Consider the following 22,639-nt stretch of genomic DNA (forward strand, 5'->3'; position numbering starts at 1 on the left):
TAGCTTGTTTCTTGTGTATATTTGTACGCTCCAGAAGATGACCTTCACATAAAGGTCGAAACGTCGAATTGTAGATTTTAGTTATATTAAAGTAATCGAAAAAATAATATTAAACTAATTAAATCAATCGCACCTTTCACTGCACTCTGCAGTGAAAGGTGCGATTGAACTTTTCAAAGGATTAACAGTCAATAAAGCATAGACATGAAAATTTTCAGCAGACTGACTTTTTTTTAAACGCAAATGCAATTTTGTTTTAAACAAAATATTCTTAACGGAAATACTGAATACTTAATTTCTTTTATCGTAGGATTCTTCAGATATTGTGTTGCATTCAATTTGGAAGCGTTCTATGAATTGCAAGTCACGAAAAATGCAAGACTGTCTGAAGAAGATTGAACAAGATCCATATATTTATGTTGATGATGTACACACTGTGAAGAGAGCCATTTCAAAATTCAAGAAATCCAAAGTAACTATTAAGATTCGGATTGCAAAAGAAGCTGTATATAAATTCATGAGAGTGATTCTTTTTAGAAGAGGTTTGCCTAAACGGATCGTGGAACAAATAAATTACAGGTAAATTATGACATCTGAATTTTTGTTTCCTAAGTATGTCTCTGCACTCACTGCTTAATTTCGATTCAGTGGGGAAAAATTATAAATAAGGTGAAAGAAATTGCTAATGTTTAAGGAAATTATCGTGTAGGGATATTTTGGGTATACTTTTAGCTCTTGAAGAAGTATCAGTTGCCTTTTGGTTTTCCGACATGTTATTTATATTATTTATTATTATTATTTAATAACACTGCAACATTTTAGAAGCAGATGCAAGAGAAATAAACTTTAAAATTTTGTAATTTTCAGAATCACCAGATTGGTGGAAGCCGGTGTGATCATCCACGAACTAAAAATGGATGAGTACAAAGAAGGTTACATTCAATCCAAAAGTAGCCGTCAGGAATTTACACTAGCGATTTGTCTAGCGAACCTTAGAGATGTATTCTATATGTGGCTAATTGGAACTTCCATATCTGTGCTGACATTAATTATCGAAATAATTCATAATTATTTATCTGTAAGTAGAAAGAAAACAACTTAGCTATTAGCAAGTCATTTAATATTATGAATTTAGATTTCACTATTTTTATCAGTAAATATTGCTAACAAAGCAGTACGCATATGAAGAATATTTGTAGAATAGGCATATAATGCTAATTATTTAAATTATAGTTTTATTTTTAGCAGAGAAATCAACTGTAACATCCACGCCCAAGGCGATTATATACATATAATAGTAATTACGATTTGAAATCCAAGATGATAATGGCCTTGTTTATTCTCACATTATTTCCTTTTGTGTTGTCATTAAGCTTAAACATGTATCGTTCTGTTTGGTGTATTCAATATTTACATGATTAAATCACAAAATAAATGCTCGTTCAAAATTAAACCTTTTTATCTTTCTTTTCCTTTTGAAGACGTGTTCAAAATTCATAACTTAGTTCATTATGAATTCTGATTCATATGCAATCCACTCTGAATATGTTTCCATATTTTCTCCGGTTCAATGGATAATAATATTGCATTCCTATGACTTATATATGCAATTGCCATGTGATCACAAACGTACTCGTAATGTATAGTCATTGTAACCTTAACAGACCAGACGATTCATTCCTTCAAATATCTTTTTTGCTACTACTAAATTTAAGAATGGGTTGCAAATAATACCTAACAATCAGCTCGTTTAATATCATCAGTTTCAATCATATGAGCTTCAAACTAAATTATGAAGTCTTCCAAATTTATACTCAGGTTTACTTTCTTTCACGTATACAACTCTTAACTAGAATACTTTTGCTGCATATACAAATACAATATCCCACTTACGGGCTGTGGGTTCAAATTCACGTCTTATGTATTATTCACAATACACACGACATGGAAGTTTCCAGAAGTCTTTATATTCTTCATTGCCCGATACACTCATGTCTGAAATAATATGAAAAAATTCTATGGTTGGTCTCCAGAAAAGAATGTCTGTTTGGTCTCATTCTTAGCTCATATTTGTACTAAGAACGCAATAGTTATAGAATGGTTTTAAGACCTTTGTGTGTATGATTTTTTACGTGATCTGTTTTGAATATAAAATATATCGGTATCGTGGACTGCACCAGGAATTTTTTGAAATAATTTTTATTATTTAATTATTTTGTATTTCTCTTTATTTTTACTTACTAAGAAAACCCTTTTCTAGAGACAAACATAAAACTTTTTCAAGCCACTTCAGACCTCAATAATCATTGTAAAATATCATATGATGCATGTGAGCTGAAATAATAATATTAATAAGATGGAAGAATGATAAATTTATTTAGTAGAAAACAAAAAAATATATTTGAACTTCTGAAATTCTTGTCAGGATAACATTGTTTTTACTCAGCGTGTTAAAAATGGGAAAATTCAGAATAATAAATACGACATGACTCCAGGGAATAATAGCGCTATAAAGGAAGCACCCTTCCTAAAAAAATACCGTTATAATTGGAATGAACAACGCTTTGCTTTTTTAAAAGATGGCATGGCGAAAATCTAGCCGAATTAATTTATATGACCCTTATAACAGAGAGAGAAATTGGTCAAAAACACTAAATTAGCTCTATAGAAACCAGCATTCAAACCACTGATTCTATCTGTGTAGAATCCCACAGATGGAATCAGTGGGAAAATGTTGCATATTCTATTAATATACGCATTTAAATGCCAACAATCCCATGGGCGTTTTCGAATTAACGTTTTCCAATATTTCACATCCAATTTTCCAGCTTCTATTCGCTAAAGCGTCAATGTCACATCCTGCATTGCAAAATCACCACCTGGATACATCCTTACAAAATCATCACTCATTAACTTAAATGTTTGCTTTCGTATTCCTATGTTTTTTCGAGGTCAGCGTAATTATATTTACCTATTTTCTGGACTACTTAGAAATGTTTGTATAAATCTTTTAAAAACATTCAGTAGAGAAATATTCTTGTAATATTCACATTGCCCTTTAAACAAATGCAACGTGAATAATCCATGTTTGTAAAAGGCAAAATTAGGGCTCCACTACATGGAGAATTCAACCATACGATTAGGCTCACGGATTTATACAATATTCCCCTGTGAAACATTTATACATCGTTATTTATTCACACACTAACGTTCCTCACGTTAGTGTGTGAGGAACTACAGAGAGTGCGGATAACAACATTGCAGGAGCTGAGATGGAAAGGAAGTGGCATATTTGATACCAGAACACATACTGTTTTTTACAGTGGAGGAGATCAAAAAGCCTTTGGCACCGCATTTTTGGGTAATAAAAAAATGGAATCACTTGGTTCTTGATTTTAGACCAGTAAATGAACGACTTTGTGTACTGAGAATAAAGTTTAAGATATTCAATATTTCACTTATATGCGCACACGCACCAACTGAGGACTCTTGTGAAGAAGACAAGATGAATTTCTGTGAATTATTGGAGAAGATACATGAGCAGGTACCGAAACATAACGTAAAAATGGTCATGAATGCCAAAATAGGAAAGGAAGAGACCTTCCGACCAACAATTTGGAAGAGATAGTGCACACGAAGAAAGTAATGAAAATGGGATGAGACTAATTGATTTTGCTAGTAGCAAAAATATGATCATATGTACAACCTGTTTTCCACATAAAAAAGTACATAAAGTTACCTGGAGATCGGCAGATGGAATAACGGAAAATCAGATCGATCATGTGCTGATCGATAGACGACATGCGACAGATATCATTGATGTAAGAAGTTTTAGAGGAGCGGATTGTGAGACGGATCATTACTTGTTAAGAATTAAATATAAACAAAGGATAAAAATTAATAAAGTAGGTAGAGGAAAGAGAACACATTGATATGATGTCCAAAAATTAAAAGATGGAAAAATCAGACAAAAATATATTGAAAGATTGAGAGAAGAAATAAATGAAGAAAATGAGGATGAACATATAAATAATATGACGATAGATAAAAAATGGGAAGGGATCAAGAATAAAATTACTAAAGTGGCGGAAGAAGTCCTGGGATTCAGAAATAATGACAAAAGAAATGAATGGTATGATTTGGAATGTAGAAAATGTGTTGAAGACAGAAATACAGCTCGTCTAAAGATGCTTGGACGAAAAACTCGAACAAATTTGAATGAATATAGAGAAAAACGAAAACAAGCCAAAAAGATATGTAGAAGAAAGAAACGTGAATGGGAAAAGGCAAGGCTAAATGAACTTGAGATTTTGAAGAATAAAGGACAAATTAAGAAAATGTATAATAAGATAAAGGAAATTAAAGGTGGATTTCAACCCAGAACAATTTTCTGCAGAGACCATGAGGGAAACTTGCTCAGTGGAAAGGAGGAAATTTTGAAAAGGTGGGCAGAATATTTTAAAGATCTCCTTCAGGGCAAAACAAGCTTGGAAAATAACTTTCCAGAAGAAGAAGAGCTTAACGAACCCAATGGCAAGTATGGGAAAAGCTGAGACAGAGGAAGCACCAGAATTAAACGAGGTGGAATTAGCCCTAAAGAGAATGAAAAATAATAAAGCACCTGGTAAAGATGGAATACCACTCGAGCTATTAAAATACGGTGGGCAATCACTATTAATCAAAATTCACAAGTATTTGTCAGAGGTATGGGAAACTGAATCTATGCCTACTGAATGGGACACTGCTATTATCGTTCCTACATAAGAAAAATGACAAGTCTCTGTGTCAAAATTATAGAGGAATATCACTGTTAGCATAATGTACAAAATATTTGCAAGGGTACTGGCAGCTAGATTGGAACCCTTTATAGAAAAAAGCACTGGGTGACTACCAATGTGGCTTTAGGTATGATAGATCAACAACATACCAGATCTTTACAGTGCGAACAATAATGGAGAAATGCTACGAGTTCAATATCAATCTGCACCATTTGTTTGTGGACTTTAAACAAGCCTATGATAAAATCAATAGAGATAAGCTATTTAAAGTCATGAACGAATACCAAATTCCACCTAAACTGAAAACATTAGTTAAAATGACACTCAGAAATACCATGGGTAGAGTGCAAATACAGGGAGAACTCACACCTGACTTCAGGATTACTAAAGGATTACGACAAGGAGATCAACTATCGACAATGCTTTTCAACCTTGCCTTGAAAGGGTAATACGAAATGTAATTATAAACAGAGGTGAAAGTATTATGAATAGAAGTCTGCGGCTTTTGGCTTTTGCGGTTGATGTGGACTGTATTGCAAGGACTGAGAGAAGCCTTAGAGAAGGTTATAGACAAATGAGAGAGGAGGTAAGGGAAATTGGACTACAAACAAACGAAACTAAAACAAAATACTTAATTGTTGCCAGAGATAAACAAAAATTGGGAAACAGCCAAAGTTTCACAGTAGATGAAGAAATCTTTGAACGAGTCCAGCAGTTCAAATATTTGGGTTCAGTAATTACAGAAAGTATGATATGTCAGTTGAAATTACCTATAGAATAGCTGCTGCAAATAGAACTTATTATAGTATTCAGCCATTATTAAAATCTAATTTGATTTCGATAAAAAGTAAAAACCAGCTATATAAAGTAATCTTCAAACCTGTGCTTTTGTACAGTTGCGAAACATGGACAATGATTCAGAGAGATCAAAACCGATTACAAATTTGGGAACGAAAGGTATTAAGAAAGATCTTTGGCCCGATTAATGAGAATGGACTTTGGAGAGTGAGGAATAACAAATAAATAATGGAGAAATTCAATGAGGTGGATATTATTACTGAAATAAAGGTGAGAATACTGAGATGGCTAGGACATGTTCAGCGAATGAGGGATGATAGAGCCGTAAAAAAGGTCTTCATGTCTGGACCTGGTGGATCTAGGCCCAGAGGACGACCAAAAAGGTCGTCCTCTGGGCCTAGATCCACCTAGATGGCTTGACGATGTGGAGGATGATTTAAAGAAAATGAGAGTAAAGAACTGGAGGAGGAAGGCACAGAATCGTGAAGAATGGAAGGCTATCCTGAGACAGGCCCCGGTCCTAAATGGACTGTGATACCAAGGAGTAGGAGTAGTAATAGTATATCTTCTACTGGAGCGACGTTTTCCATTTTATATGTCAAATGTCTTTGCCCCTTTCAACTAATATTCAAACCTGATGACTCTTTCAGAAGCCTTCTCTTTTCTAGTGACTTTGGTACAAAGTTGCTCAACATGTTCTCATAATTTACACCCCAGTTTTAACCTTTCGCACTCTTCTTTGAACCCACTCAAATGTATATGCATCATTTCGGAAACCAGGACGCCAGATGGAAGTAAAACAGATCACATGAAGTCGAATCAAAGCTTCGTAAAGAATCAAAATGACTGAATTCCTTAACCTTACATGTCAATGTTCGTTTCAGTATTACAACTATATGGGGGGGGGGCTCCTGAATTTCAACTTCCTATTTATCAAAATTTCACGAACCCTCACTTGGTCAGTTCCTTCTAGCATATTCTTGCCAATATAATACGTCGTCGAATATTTCATTAGACCAAAGTGGACAACTTTACATTCACTGGTATCGAACTGACTGTTTTTCAATAAACTGGAATTGTTTATTCAAATTATTCTGGAAGTACAGAATGCCAGATGCATTCCAGATTATCCTGACTATCTTCGTGTCTCGGTAAATCCGTTTCGAATGTCATTAATATAAAGAGTGAATAAAAATAAACCAAGGATTTATACCGGAGTACCTCACTCGTCACATGAAATCTTGCTAACCCATTCTCATTCACCACTGCTTGATATCTGTCAGTGATTAAAAACTATTGAAATAAAAATAAATTCAGTTGAATTAAATTTACTATACAACGTTAACATTAATTATTTTTTACTATAACTGTTCACTGATGTAAATTTATCATTGTAAGTAATTATTTCAGTAATTTTACTGGAGTCACAAAAAAGCTGTATGGCTCTGAGGGTCTATAGTGCTGGGCTGCCCCAAGAAAGAACATTATAAATTATTTTCTTGTTTTTTCCCCTAAGTTTTTTCTTCAAGCCATTCCAGAGTTAGCGAATCTGCAGCATGAGCAATTAGAAATTTTCTAACGGAAATTCAGGTTTTTTTATCCTGCAGCAGAGGAAAAGTGACTCTAAAACTCATATAATTTTAGAAAATAACATGTGGTGTTAGAGTTTAGTTGAATTTGTCAGCATACTCTCCTCCCTGGATACCAAATATAAAAATGTTTTCATCATCGCAAAGTTTAATCACTGAGTACATTGTCAGAAAAAAAAAATCAGCACAGAATGAGGGTGAAGCTAATTCTGTTTGTGAAGAACCATTGCCTTTATCATACAGATCTGATGGGCTGACTATCTCTTCCTGTTGATGAGTAGTGATTTCGCACTCAGTTCGCGAACGTTGCCGGATATTGTCTAATAGCGACGATAATTCTGATGACAAAATGTAAAAAAAAAAAAAAAAAGTTAATTTTCAATAAAATTAATTCCATCTATGTAACTTGGCTTGTTCTTGGTGGTTTAACTTGATTTCATATAGTTCTGCAATCTTAATGCATCATGTATCGATCATTGCTGAACACGCGCGGATAGCCTATTGGCTATCCGCTTTGCAACCGTATGTTTGCGGAAGGGTGTCCTGTGTTCGATTTCCGTCGCCGACGTGAGGAGCTTAAGGATCTTCCTTAGTCATAGACAAGTTAGCCAGGCGTGGGCAGCAGGGCTTTTTTTTTTCCCCAGTTTATCTGGTGTTTTTCATTCCGCAAGCAGGCAAACCGTCCCCGTGAACACACGGATCTACAGCCATAAATAATATTTAACCCCCCAGTGAGGGGACTCAACCAGCCCCAATAGGGATGGAGAGAAACGGGAGGAAACTCAATATGAATAAATAAATAAATTGCTGAACAAGGAAATTCTAAAGTATTCCTTTGAATTTATATCCTTTCCAAAACTTTCTTAGCCCAATAAGTCTGAAATTAGTTCTCCCTGATAAGTATTCAACAGGCTAGTTTCTTCGTCAGCGGCATTTCTAAATTAGCTGCTAAATAACGATTATTCATGTTTTAAATGTTTTGAGCCTGTCTTGATTTTTTATGTTTCCAAACACTGAGAATGAAATTAAACATTTGCACTGTAAAACTTAGTTTTATTTTCAAGCTTTATTTCCATATTTGTTTTCGGGTTTTGTTTTAACAGTTATTTATTTCTACTTTTTTTCACTTTTTCTTTCTTTATATTTTATTGTTTTCTTACTTTCATTATAGAAATATTAATACAAAGATTTGTGTAACCAGAAGGTCAAAATTCGCAATATTGACTTGGGTATTCAAAAACAGCTTACTAGCCATAGTTACGTTTTTAAACATCGTTGTAAAGATGAAAATATTCTCCTTCTAACTCAATATAGCGTTCCGGCGTTTTTCCCAAATTTGGGCATCCGCAGACCTGGAATAACTTTGAGAGTCTCTGTTGCATTTTGTTTAATTTCATTTATGATTTGCAATTTTGCCCTTTAAGTACAGAAATTGGCCTAGGGAATAAACAGAAATCACAGGCCACTGCATCATCTGAATAGGGTGGGGAACTGAGTGAATCAATGACTTGCGTAGTCATGTTACAACATGTTTTTATACATATCTGCTTAAACAATACGGAAGAATATGTCAGTGTTCCCAGTTTCCTTATAATAAAAATAATTGTCCCGGAACCTTTTGAAACCTCGGATTATTTTTACTTTCTTTCTATTAGCATAGGATTATTTATTACTTATGGTGGTTCTTTTGAGACCATCAAAGACATTTTTCTCTTGTGTAATCAGATTACATTATAACCTCGAGCAACATAAACTGTATAATAATGCAAATAGAATTCATTCCGAAAGGATAAATATTCACGATCCCAATGTAATAAAAAATAACTAACAGTGAGTTCATAGGTCGTAATAATTATTAAGTTAAAGTTCAATGTGTTAAGACAACTTCAGCGCCCGCAACATCAAAGCGACTACACTGGTAATCCACTCATAAGGCACTCTCAGCTAAAAGCAAAAGGATACTTTTGTGTGATATTTGAAAGTCACTAATTAGATCTTTTAACACATCGGACTTAAATTTTCTGCAAACTATTGGGTTCACGTGATTAACAATGACTGACCATGTCTCAGCTTCCATGCTTCACGTGTTTCTGTTTTACTTGTATTTTTGTGTAACAGTTCCTACACATTCGGTGTTTAGTTATGCAATGATTCATAATTAACGCTCGTTGCATATTTGTGTGTTCATCCTAACCCAGACGAAGCCACTAGCTTAAGTTGTGAAACTCGTTGGTTCAGTAAATACCTATTACGACTATAAACCCAGTGTTAGTTATTTTTTATTACATGAGTTTTTTAGTCGTAAAAATCAACATACTCATCATTCATTATCCCAATTCATAGTCATGATATCATAATATTGCTTGATGTTTTTCAATTTCAATTAAATGTAACTAAGTTTATATACTTATCTCTACTGTTATATATAAAATTGCAAATATTAATATCAGCTCTTTGCTTTATGCAGATGATGTTACACTCCAACATAAATCCAATAGACGTTTATAGGATTCCTTGACTACATTGTATAACTGCTGTAACAAATTTCTTCGGAAATTCAACAATTAAATGACGGTAACTATGAAAATATTCAGGAATTTTAAACGTCACTCGATTTGTAATGAAGAACATACAGAACGAGTACATTTCTACTAAATGGCACTGCTACGCCACCTGCCTAATATGAATTCTGATATGAAATATTTTATGACAATTTATAATCCTGTTTTAAGAAGTTTAAAAATGGTGAGCCATGAAAAGTGCTATTATTTTGTATTATTATGATAACACGATGTTTCAATATCAATACATAAATCATTTTATCCATATAGTAGAATAATCAAAGTTATTCGTTTTTTCCTTCATGCGCAAGCATATGAATCGAGATACATGATCAACACACATCTTAATTTAAAAAAAATAACGCGCAGTTCCTTTTTTTATATTTACAGTTGTTTCAGATGATCATCAGCATTTTGGCATATTTGCACGATTCGGGATACCAAAAAAGTAGTAACATTGCTATCGAATTATCAATAGCAGGGATTTTAATTTATCATTATTTCTTTTTTACTATATGGTGTATCAAGATATTTTTAAGGTGTATGAGACATTTTTTTATTTATAATGAATTTTTGAAATATACTTCGATTAATGTGATAGAAGTTTCATAATTAAAAGAAAAACATAATATTTTTATCCATCACGAAACATACGACGCATCATCACATATGTGACTCAATAAGTGACCGAATTGAGCATATCAACTTAAATATTGTGTCAGACAAGTGCAATGAATGGATTCAAATCCGAAAGCAATGAAACAATTCTTTCCCATTTGTCTCTTCTTACAGGAATTCTTAGAAACTTTGACTTTCAAAAGAAATATAAACTGTTTTCGGAAAAAAGGAAACATCTTACTTTTTGTCAAACGAATCTCTTGGTCATATTCAGAAGAGCAATGCCGAAGTTGACAGGAACATGACACTCAGTCCTGTCAAACGAATCTTCATAACCAGCATTGCATTTACTGCTTCGTCTTTCAGTGTGGCACCTGCTAATGAAGATTCATTAGAGTGATGATAACTGTAGTATCTCTCTTTCCATATCTATAGTTTAACCTTTTCCTTCTTATGTCTTTTCCTACCTGCGAAGTAAGTGGTAGACGATCATATTCTTCAGCCTCTTTTGCATGTAATCTGCACTTAACAGAGTACAAAACTCGTTTGCGTTCACTTAGACATGAAGGGAACACAAACGATTTTGGCTTACCCGAAAGGTTCACTTACGATGGGTATCTCTTTTTACTATCGTCAGGGACATGAATCTAAATTACCCTAATGTAAGTGTAGTTTATAGATGTGTTACTGTAGGTTCCTCTAAGCATATTGCTTGCTAAAATAAAAGTTAATAACTGATAAAGGATGGAAACACGCCGACAGTTACCTTCTCAAATCTACCAAAATTTTATCAAACTGTCAATAATAATGAAAATAGAAAATGAGACAAAAGATAACACGTGAATAATGTGCCATTCCATTGACTTCAGTACGTTGGCAAAAGCATAGACATCCAGCACTGTTCAATATCCCAGTTGAATGAATGATTTTTCAATTGAGACATCAAGTAGAATATCAAAGTTGTGACTCCTACACATATGGAGGAATGGCCATCTCTTTCCATCAAGAAATATCATCCTTGAATGTAATAACTCTAATCCTCAAAGAACTACTTTAATTCTTACCCCCTGAGTTCGTTTCAAGTATCTTAAATCTCATGGCACATAATCAGTACATTACATATCTTGGAGAATAAATGCAAGACAAAATTAATGAAAAGTGGTATTTTGTTGCATTTCAGCGTGGTCTTCAGATGAAGCCTTCGTGTCAATATTATCGGAAATAAAATATTTTTATAGATTAAAAAATATATTAGTTCTCATTCAGAATTATTTCTACTATTTTATGGAAAGGTTTGCTTCCACTGTAAGCATCCATATCTTCTCAATCCTTTGTTGCTTCTTCCAGGGGGGGGGGGGAGGTTATACGGCTTTCGTGTTACAAAAGTTTACAAAGCATAATAGTGGTGCATCATGTACGTTAACACAACGGATACACTACTTGCAAAGAAGTCAACGGACTTCCCATGGGAATGGTGGATCGTTCCATGTAACGAGTCACCTGTTTTAGATGTTATACATTGGTGGAATATGATGTTCCCAAGTCAGTGCAACTGTGTCCGGGTGAAATGGCCGCGATAAGGTGTTTGAAAGAGGATTGTGATAAGATGCCATATTGTAGATCTATTGCTCGGGAAATGTTTGATAAAATGGGCCATTCCACGTCAAGAATCAGCGACACAATACCGTAGATTAAAGCATAGTGAGTCAACTTAAAGTACTACCCGCAGTGGACGACCTACCACCCTCACTAACGTGACCGTTGGGCGTACGAAGAATAATATGTAAAACACGCCATTGGTGGACAGACACGTTGAGCATGGAATTACCTGCATCGATTGGAACAGGATTGCGCACAAAAATATTCAGAACCGAGGCTCACAAAATGGGTTTCCATGGTAGGGCCGCAAGCCCCACATTACCCGAATCAACATGCAGCTTTAGTGAGCTAAGAGCGTGTAGTACGGGACGGCGGAAGCTTGGAAAGCTGGAAATATCAAAGAACCACATGTATCACGAGTGTGGGTGTGGCGATTGACCAGACGGAACGTCTCTTGCCAGAGTGGGTAAACCCAACTATGGAATTTGGAGGTGGATGTGTTATGGTATAATACTGTGTTTCCTGATTTGACCTCGGTGCTCGGTTTCTAGTGCCACAAACATCAAGCTCCGAGAGGTATCTGAACATTCTGGACATTGCAATGCCTCCTACTCTGTGGCGTTGCATATTCTTGCTGAACTGACCATCGTCTCTTTCAGCAAGACAATGCAACATGTCATAAGTCCACTACTGTAACTGTGTGCTTTGTGAGCATGAACGTCACGACACTTGCTTGGTGATATTGAACATCTGCGGGATGAACTGGAGCGTCGGGTGAGGTCAAAGCACGCCTGCCCCATGACAGCCCAGGAGCCAATTATGTCTACAGGAAGAATGGACCAGTAGCTATCACAGTAGTAGTTCTTAACCTTTTCAAGGTCACAGAAGACTTTTAATTATAAGAAAAATTTGCCGAAAGCATTAGGGTCAGAAAACTAACAATAAAAATATGCATGGTTTGTCTTTTATAAAAATGGAACTTATTTTAAAGCGATACTTGAGCTTGTGGCTTTTGCAGATTTCAGCAATATCAGGTCTAATATGCTAATATTTGTAGATTTAGGGACACAAAAACACACGTGTTGAACAGATTATTTTACTAATAAAATAAAACTTGACGTTTTATCTATATCGAGGTCATCATATCGAGGTCATCATTGGAAGAATACAACTGTATAAGGAACCAAGCTACATGATCATGCCCTGTATACCGGTAAACTAAATCTACGTTAATAAATCCTTTTTCCTAGCCTGACCTCTAGTGATGAAAAAAAAATAAAAAATAAATAAATAAATAAAATTATATATAACTAAATAAATACAACTACAATAAACTGCTAAAGTCCTCATGTATTAATATTCTTCTGGATAGTTCTGATTGTTATAAAATGATTTCATTCAGTTGCTGTTGAATGTTCCAAACACTTCACCAGGTTGTCTTCTTGTAGTGGGATTTTTCTAAGGCTAGTTTAGAATGAGCCTTAGAAAAATCCCACTACAAGAAGACAACCTGGTGAAGTGTTTGGAACATTCAACAGCAACTGAAAGAAATCATTTTATAACAATCAGAACTATCCAGAAGAATATTACATGAGGACTTTAGCAGTTTATTGTAGTAGTATTTATTTAGTTATATATAATTTATTTATTTATTTATTTATATTTTTTTAATTTCATTTTTTTATCACTAGAGGTCAAGCTAGGAAAAAGGATTTATTAACGTAGATTTAGTTTACCGGTATACAGGGCATGAGCATGTAGCTTGGTTCCTTATACAGTTGTATTCTTCCGATGATGACCTCGATATAGAGGTCGAAACGTCAAGTTTTATTTTATTAGTAAAATAATCTGTTCAACACGTGTGTTTTTGTGTCCCTAAATCTACAAATATGAGTGCTGATCACCGTGCCCTAAAAGAAAGGTCTAATATGCGATATATTTACCATCTCTTTGTCTATATTAGTAAATCTTTCACGCATTTTAGTTTTTATATTGGTTAATATTGAGAAACCGAGCTCACACAAATATGATGTTGAAAACTAACAAAATTTTCAATGCCCTCGTGGAAGAGTTGGGTATTCGGCTTAGCCAAAAATCCAAAATTCCTCAAGAGTTATTTCAGAGAATTTCACTTTTAGAGTACGATCCGTTGACAAGGTGGCTGATGTTTCTTCCTGTTGTAACGAAAATTCACAAGCCGATGTGTTAGCTGTGCCAAATGGATTTCGTATCCAATCATAATTGTGTGTATTTAAGGAAAGAAAGTAACTTGAAATATTTTCTTCCAATATTGTTAAATGTTCTGTTATAACGGAAATAATTCCCTCGACACGTTTCTTATGGAGTGATGGAAACATCTATACTGCATTTTTTTCTGATATGCGTTTTTCCAAATAGGTACTTTTTTTCTGAAAAGCTGACAATTTGTCAGTGGATGTCAAAATATTTTCATTTTTCGCTTGGATACTTGTATTAACGCTATTTAAGTAATTAAAAACATAAGCTAAATATGCCATTTTAGCACACCAAATATTATTTCGAAGACATTTTACGAAAGCATTTTTACCTTCATTTTGAGAAAAGGCCAATAATTCATTCTTAAAAGGCTTAACGATTCATTCTAAAATTCAACAACACTTTATCCCTGGATAACCACCTCATTTCAGTGTGCAAAAGCAAAGATTCGTACTTGGATCCCATAGATATGCATTTTTTTTTTTTTTTTTTTTTTTTTTTTTGCGTGCTTTTAAAGGTTTTGACTTTTGGTCTACTACTACAGGTTTTAATATTGACGGTAATGATTTTGAAACTAGGGCTTCTCTGTGCAAAAAGCAGTGCGTAGATATAATATTTGGGTTTATTTTCTTTGCAAGGGTAACGAATCATTTAATAACGCTTACAAGTCGATGGGTTTAGAATTCAACGCGAATAGCAGTCTTCAGTTGTTAGGATCAGAGTAGCCAATTACACTCAGAACTGTGTCATGTGACATCTTTCACCGGCGGAACACTTCTAACCAGTTCGCGGAACACCGGTTAAGAACCACTGGTCAACAGCAGTGTTTCTCAAAGTGTGGTATGCGTACCCCCGGAGGTACGTGAAAGGTCTTCAGGGTGTACGTGGCAATTTTCGGAAATGCATCATTAACGCACGGAATCATTATTAAGGAAAAAAGAATTATTTTAAACGTATATATTTCTCCATGAATTATATATTACTTATGAATTCTCCTACTCAAATTCCGAGTTACTATCGCCACTGGCGATAGCAACTCGCTCCCTGCGGTAAACAACACCCCCCCTCCCAACAGGGTCACTATACTGAAGACGCTGAAAAACAAGTGCAGTAGTTTTATTGTATCACTGAATAAGGTACAGAGACATTTGCAGTCCGTGTAATATATTTCTCAATAAATAGTGCAATTAGAGACAACTGGGAATATAAACGGCTCTAACTAATGAATCACATCTCCCCTCCTCCAACAGAAACTGCTGTATAGACTCAAGCAAAACCATATGTTACCGATGCAACGTATGGTTTTGCTTGACACCACCCCGTCGTGAACGTGTTAAAGATAAGAAATATATAGTGAATGTGTTTCAGATATGATGGAATTCGGTTGAAGGGAATTAGCATTTCGACTCAACTGTTGGCTTGCTTTTGTCTTTGGTTTTTGTGATCTTTTGTTAATACGGCACCACTCATATGCACTTCTTCATAGCTGTTCTATCTCTACTGGCATACCATTGCTGTCTGTTTTATGCTCTGTCTGCTTTTAATTCTCATTAGTCATTTGTGAAAGACTGTTCATTAGGTATCTCAAGTCTTGCAAATTACTGGTAATTTTTGCTTGAAATACTTGGAAAGAACATGAAGCTATTTGGGTAGATGACTTTGACGATGCATACAAGGAAACTGTTCTCGATGCCCAAAAGTAGTAATAGAGAATAGGAGCTTCTTGGTAAGTCACACCATTTTCAGTTTTTTTCTGAAAACTGTAGTTTCCGAAAATCCCCGCATATATTTCGCACCACGATTAGCTTTAATTATTTGGGGAAAAAAGTTATACTCGAGTAAATACGGTAATGTTTTTTAGCTTTCAAATTCTTACGTATGGATCATTGGTTAAGGACTTGATTTATAAAACGAACAAAAGAGAGCAATAGAGCAAATACAAGTAGCTGTATGCAACAAAAAACGTTGATATTGCATCTGAATCAAATGAAATTGATAAGGGTGTGTCGTCTGGCATCTCTAGAGAACCAACTAGGAAGAAGATGAAAAATCTTCTTAAGGATGATATGAATTACATGAAATGTGGATTTTCATGGACGGTAAATGAAGAGCAACCTATTCCAAATTTTGTTCTATTAAAATAAATAATATTTCTTTGTTTTCATGAACATATAAATTCAAATAAAATAGACATTTACAAGAAATATACTTTAATTAATTATTTATCATTATTTTGATATGGAGGGAGAGTACTCTTGTTCCCATCTACAAGAGTAAAGGGGATGCATAAGACTGTAAAAATTACAGAGGATTAAAGTTGATGTCCCACATAATGAAAATCCTAGAAAGGGTTCTTGATGGAAGATTGAGGAAGGAGGTGGAGATAGCAAAGGAACAATTTGGCTTCGTGCCTGGTAGATCAACGACAGATGCTATCTTTGGGTTACGGCAGATGATGGAAAAGTTTCGAGAGAAACAACGGGAGCTACATCTGTCATTTATTTATCTGGAGAAAGCATACGTAGAGTGCCAAGACAAGAAGTCTCGAGGTGTCTGAGGGAGAAGAAGGTTCCGGAGAAATATGTCAGGTTGGTGCAGGAGATGTACAGAAATGGGAAGACAAGTGTTCGGACCTGTCTGGAACAGACAGAAAGTTTTCAAGTAACAGTTGGCTTGCATCAAGGGTCAGCATTAAATCCATTTCTGTTTAACATTGTGATGGAGGTGGTGACGGAGGAGGTGAGAGAAGATGCGCCTTGGACAATGTTGTATGCAGATGACATCTTGCTGTGTGCAGATTCAAGAGAAGAAGCGGGAACTAAACTGGAAAGATGGAGAAAAGTACTGGAAGAAAGAGGTATGGGACTGAGCAGAAGTAAGACGGAGCATATGTGTTGCACAGTGGGCGGTGGCCAGGAGGCCGACCTGGAGCTGGAAGGAAATGTCGTCAGGAAGGTGAGGGACTTTAGATACTTATGTTTAACAGTGAAAGAAGATGCAGGAGCTGAGAAGGAAGTGGGATGCAGGATACAAGCGGTTGGAGGAACTGGAGGGAGATGGCTGGAGTGTTATGCGATAAGAGGGTGCAGATCAATCTGTAAAGCAAAATCTATAAGACAATAGTGAGGCCAGGTATGACGTATGCTATAGAAACTGTGAGCCTGATGAAAAATAACATCAGCAGGATGGAAGTTGCCGAGATGAGAATGCTTAGGTGGATGTGCGGTGTGACCAGAAAGGGTCGTCTGAGAAACGACTATGTGAGGGGAACAGTGAAAGTTACAAACTTAGGAGCGAAGATACAGGAGAGAAGGTTGAGATGGTTTGGTCATGTGATGAGGAGGGAGGATGAATATATGTGGGAAGACGGGTCATGCAGATGGATGTGCAAGGAAGCAGGAAGGGTGGGCGGCCAAAGAAGAGATGGGGGAGCTGGTAGAAGAGGACTTGAGGATGAAGAACTTGGATGTGGTGACAGCCCAAGACAGGAGGATGTGGAGGAGACTCATCATCAACAGTGACCCCACATAATTGGGAGAAGCTGCAGAAGAAGAAGAAGAAAAAGACGATTTTGATAAGGGGGTACTTGGTAATAATGAAAATTTAAGAAGGGGTACGCAGATACCTGAAGTTTGAAAAACACTGGTCTACAGCATTGCCATCCGTTACCTTCCCTGCGAACCCATTTCAGTTGTCTCGTACGATATACATGGGCTACAGTGGGACTATTCTTATCCCGACCACCGCAAGAGGTGATGTAGATTTTATATTCTACTTAAGTAAAATTTGAAAAGATGTATTTGATTTTAATTCTGGATATTTTTCTAAAATTAAGAAAACTGTCTAATAGTTCTTTATTTCCTAAAATAGAGAAATTTTGAAATTATTCTTTTAATATGTACGAATAGAATTTTATGATTATCAGCTCAGTGATGTATGAGTTGGGTTTATTAATCGCCATATCTAATAAAAATTCACTATGAACCGATTAGTTGTATCCATTTAATAAACGTTGCCTACTTCAGGATGGTAGATGCAAAGGTTATTATTTGAAAAGTTGAACTTCATGATCGAGAGATCTAATTTATGACTTCCGGATATCACTTGATACAATGTCAGTGAAAGTTTATTCAAGATAATATATGGTGCATTTATCCAATCGCTGAGGATTTATGTTGATACAATGATAATCGAGGTCGCTTCTGCACATTCCACCTCGATTAGAGGTCCCTTCTTTCTTAGTTCAAATTATCTGCTAGTATGACCTATGTAAAGCAGATCCAAAGGAACAAGGAATTATGTAAATATCCACATGTTTATAGAGACAGTTTTCTTTTTTAAAGATATTAATGCCTGTATAAAATATTATTTTAAAGAATGATTTATATGGGCTTACAGCTAATTCTAACGTTATGACTTCTGAATCGGTCAGCTATTTTGATGGAGCGATTTGTGGTGTATGGGATAGAAACGAAATCTGTATAAGATACATCGATGTTTTGCTGTGGATCAGGATGAGAAAAGATCTCCTGGTCAAACAATAACTTTTTAGTCTGGCTACACCACTGATAAAATGCTTTTTAACAAAGCATATTGCATATCTTTAGTGTAAGATGATCCAAGGTTTATATTTTAATCTAAAAGAGATGGCCTAATTTCTTAAAATATTTTAAAAGATAGTAATTATTAAATAATATGTTCAGTTTAGTAGCCTATCACTGAAAATCTCATTATCTTCCTCATCGCCTGGAGAAGACCTAAATTTGTGTTTCCACTATTTCTTCTTCAGTGTCAAATACCACATAATATTGTGGTAAACTATTCTAATAAACCACAAACAACCAGGTGTAATCGCCATGGCAATTAATTCCAATTTTGAGCAATTTCGAATTGAAATTTAAAACATTAAGCCTTCATGAATTTCAAAGGCAATATTTAGACTAGCTTGGGAAAATAAATTTGAAACTAAAAGTCAGTCTCGTAGTAATTAATGACTTAGTTTTCAGTTTATGTAGTATTAAGTATACTGAAATCATTATTATGTTGCTTGTCAAGTTTGAGGATACGTGATGTATTGCTTATGTCGATTGAAGCAGAAAATGCATAAATAAATAAATAAGCGACGATTCTTATTTATTGTATAGAAGTTACAATATATATATATATATATATATATGACTACTACTATTATCCGAAGGTTGGGATATGTTCAATTTTAATATAAATTTACTAAAAACCCGAGAATTATAAAAAACTGAGATTTATTTGAAAACGCAACATGTTTCTTCGAGATTGACTTCATCAGGCGTTAAGAACATAGAAAGATATTAAAAGACACTGAAATAAACATTGAGACACTCTAAAGCTATACAATTATAAAGCTATAAATTCTTGTTATTATGAACTTGTGCTATATTCCGTGTTAAAGTTCTATTGTTGTACACTTGTGCGTGTGTGGAACCACGCGATCTCCAGTATCTAATAGTAGAGCTGAAAGAGTCAGGCAAATTATAGCTGAGATTATTGTTCATATGAAGAGGGTCCAAGGTAATTTCTTTTGTCTCTACAATGCGCCGTTCTATATATATAATATATAATATATATTCTATGATAATGATGATATATATATATATATATATATATATATATATATATATATCATCATTATCAGCCATCTTCGATCCACTGCTGGATGAAGGCCTCTCCAAGATTACTCCAAAACTCTCTGTCCATGGCTCTCCTTTTCCATGTCACTCCTTCAAATCTGATGATATCATCAATCCACCGTCATGAAGGTCGGCGTCGTGGTCGTTTTTCCTCCATTTCACTACTTCTTTTGTCCATCGCTGATCTTGTCTTCGAGAAATATGCCCAGCCCATTGCCACTTTAGATGTTTCACTCTTCCTATGATGTCAGAGAGTTTGGTTTGATTTCTTATCCACGTATTCCTTGTGTGATCCAGTCTTGTGATACCAAGCATCTTTCCATACTAAATTGTGTTGTTCTTACTTTTTGAATTTCATTTGCATTCAGTGTCCATGTTTCAGAGCCATATGTTACTATAGGAAGAATACACTGGTTAAAATCATTTCTCTTCAGGCATAATGGTAGTTGACGTTTGAATATTGAACGTGATTTTCCAAATGCTTTCCACCCAAGCATCGTGCGTCTTTTAATTTCATCCATGATATTTTGTTCCATTGATATCTGTTGTCCTAAGTATATGTAATGAGCTACTTGTTTAATTTCCTCATTACTGATTTTTATTATTTCTGGTTGGACATAGCTATTGAACATAACTTGGGACTTCTTTGGGTTTACCTTTAGGCATGCTGTTCTGCTAGCAATTTGGAGCTCATTGATACTAGTCTTTAATTCATGCTGTTGAAGTAAAGATAGCTATGTCATCTGCAAAGCGTAAATTGTTTAAATATCTTCCATTTATCTTCAGACCTTTCCCATCCCAATCAAGAAGTTTGAATATTTCTTATAGGCACGCTGTGAATAATTTTGGAGATATTGTGTCACCCTGTCTTATACCTCTCTGTATTCCCACAGTAGAGATGTTTTCATTAAAATGATTTGCTGCTGTGGCATTGGTGTATGCTGATTTGATGGTTCTAATGTAGGGCTCCTCCACCTGTTGGTTTCGTAATGCTTTAAGTGTTGTAAAACTTTTAAGTGAATCAAAGGCTTTCTCATAGTCAGTAAAACCAAGACATGGTGGTAATTGATATTCAATACACCGCTCAGTAATCTGCTGTACCACTTGAATATGGTCCATTGTACTAAAGCCCTTTAGAAAGCCTGCCTGTTCTTTTGGTTGTGCTAGGTCCAGAGTCGCACAAAGCCTATGAGCTAAGACTTTTGTAAGCACTTTGAAGACCACTGATAGTAGTCTGATAGGTCGGTAGTTCGTGAAGTCTTCTATCTCAGCTTTTTTATCTATCAGAATTAAAGTATCCTTCTTCCATGTTGTTGGTACATCATTTTTCTTCAGGCATAAAGTAAATAGTTTTCCTAAGAGTTTGTAGACTATTTCTCCACCTGTGTTTACATGTTCAGTTATTTCTCCATCGTCACCTGCAGCTTTGACATTTTGGAAGCTTTGGATGATCCACATAACTTCTCTTGGTAGAATCTGTGGTACTTCAGCTGTGTCGTAGTTGTCTTATTATTCATTTAATTCATCATCCAAATATTGAGTAGATTTCTGCATTTCTTTTTCCTGTAGCATATCTATCTCTGTTGATGGTCCCGTCAAAAATGAACAGCAACCATCTGTTTACTGATCATCAATTGCTGTTTGGCTTTTCTGAAACTATGGTTGTTTTCAATTGTTTGTTGTATGAATTTACAATTGAATTTTCATATTTCTTCTGATACGTTTTCTGATTGTTTTGCATAATTCAGTGTATTCAATTTTATTTTGTAAGTTAATTGACTGTTTCATTTCTCTTCGTTTCTTCATAAGCTGTTTTGTTTATTCAGAGACTTTTTCTTGTTTCTGTTTCTGTGGTATCAGCTATTTCAAGTGAGCATTGTAAAAGGTTTTGGATAATAATGTCATTACTTTCTAATAGATCAGCATTGTCATCTATAATAAGATGTTTAAATTTGTTGTTTAGTTCATGTTTTAATATATCTTTTTTAATGTTGAGTTTTTGTACGTCTGTGTTTTGCTTTGATCTCCGAAACATTTTTCTCTTTTCTTTTTAGCAGTTTATTTGGATTTTACCGCGTACCATACGATGGTCACATCAAACGTTGAAGGTGTTTATAACAGAGCAGTCTTGAAAGATGTTTTTCCTATTGCTGAGAATGAAGTCAATTTCACTAGTTTTTCCATTTGGACTTTCCATGTCAACCATCTACGTGTGTTTTTTTCTTGAAAAAGGAATTCATGATATACAGGCTATCTTTTTCTGCAAACTCTATTAATATTGCTCCTCTGTCATCTCTCATGCCACATCCAAAATTTCCCATTGAGCTTTCATCTGAATGTTGAATACCAATTCTAGCATTAAAGTTTCCCATTACAATTCTGAAGTGATGTTTTCCTTTATTGTAGAGTTGAACATCATGATAGAAGGCTTCAATTTCTTCGTCAGTATTACTTAACGTCTCAGAATGTATAGCCAAACTACTTAGATCCATTGACGTAGATTACGTTAATTGTGAATAATTGTTATTAGTTTGTTTTATTACGTTACTGTAATTTTTTTTATTGTTAATGATTATATTGAGACCATTAAGGGGATTTTACTCCAGAGGATTCAGTTTCTATTCTGACTTCGTCTTCTTATATACGCCGGCATATTCGTAAAAACTCAAGAAAATCGACCGTAGAACTCACACTAGTTCAGACATAGATGTATATGTTCTATACTGTGTTAAATATTCTGATATAGCTATAACGTTCGAAATATGTTAATATAATCATTAGTGATAACGTCTTAG

This window comes from Typopeltis vanoorti, chromosome 13 (assembly GCF_054136105.1).
Source record: "Typopeltis vanoorti isolate ZY-2024b chromosome 13, IOZ_Tvanoo_1.0, whole genome shotgun sequence".
Lineage (NCBI taxonomy): Eukaryota > Metazoa > Arthropoda > Arachnida > Uropygi > Thelyphonidae > Typopeltis > Typopeltis vanoorti.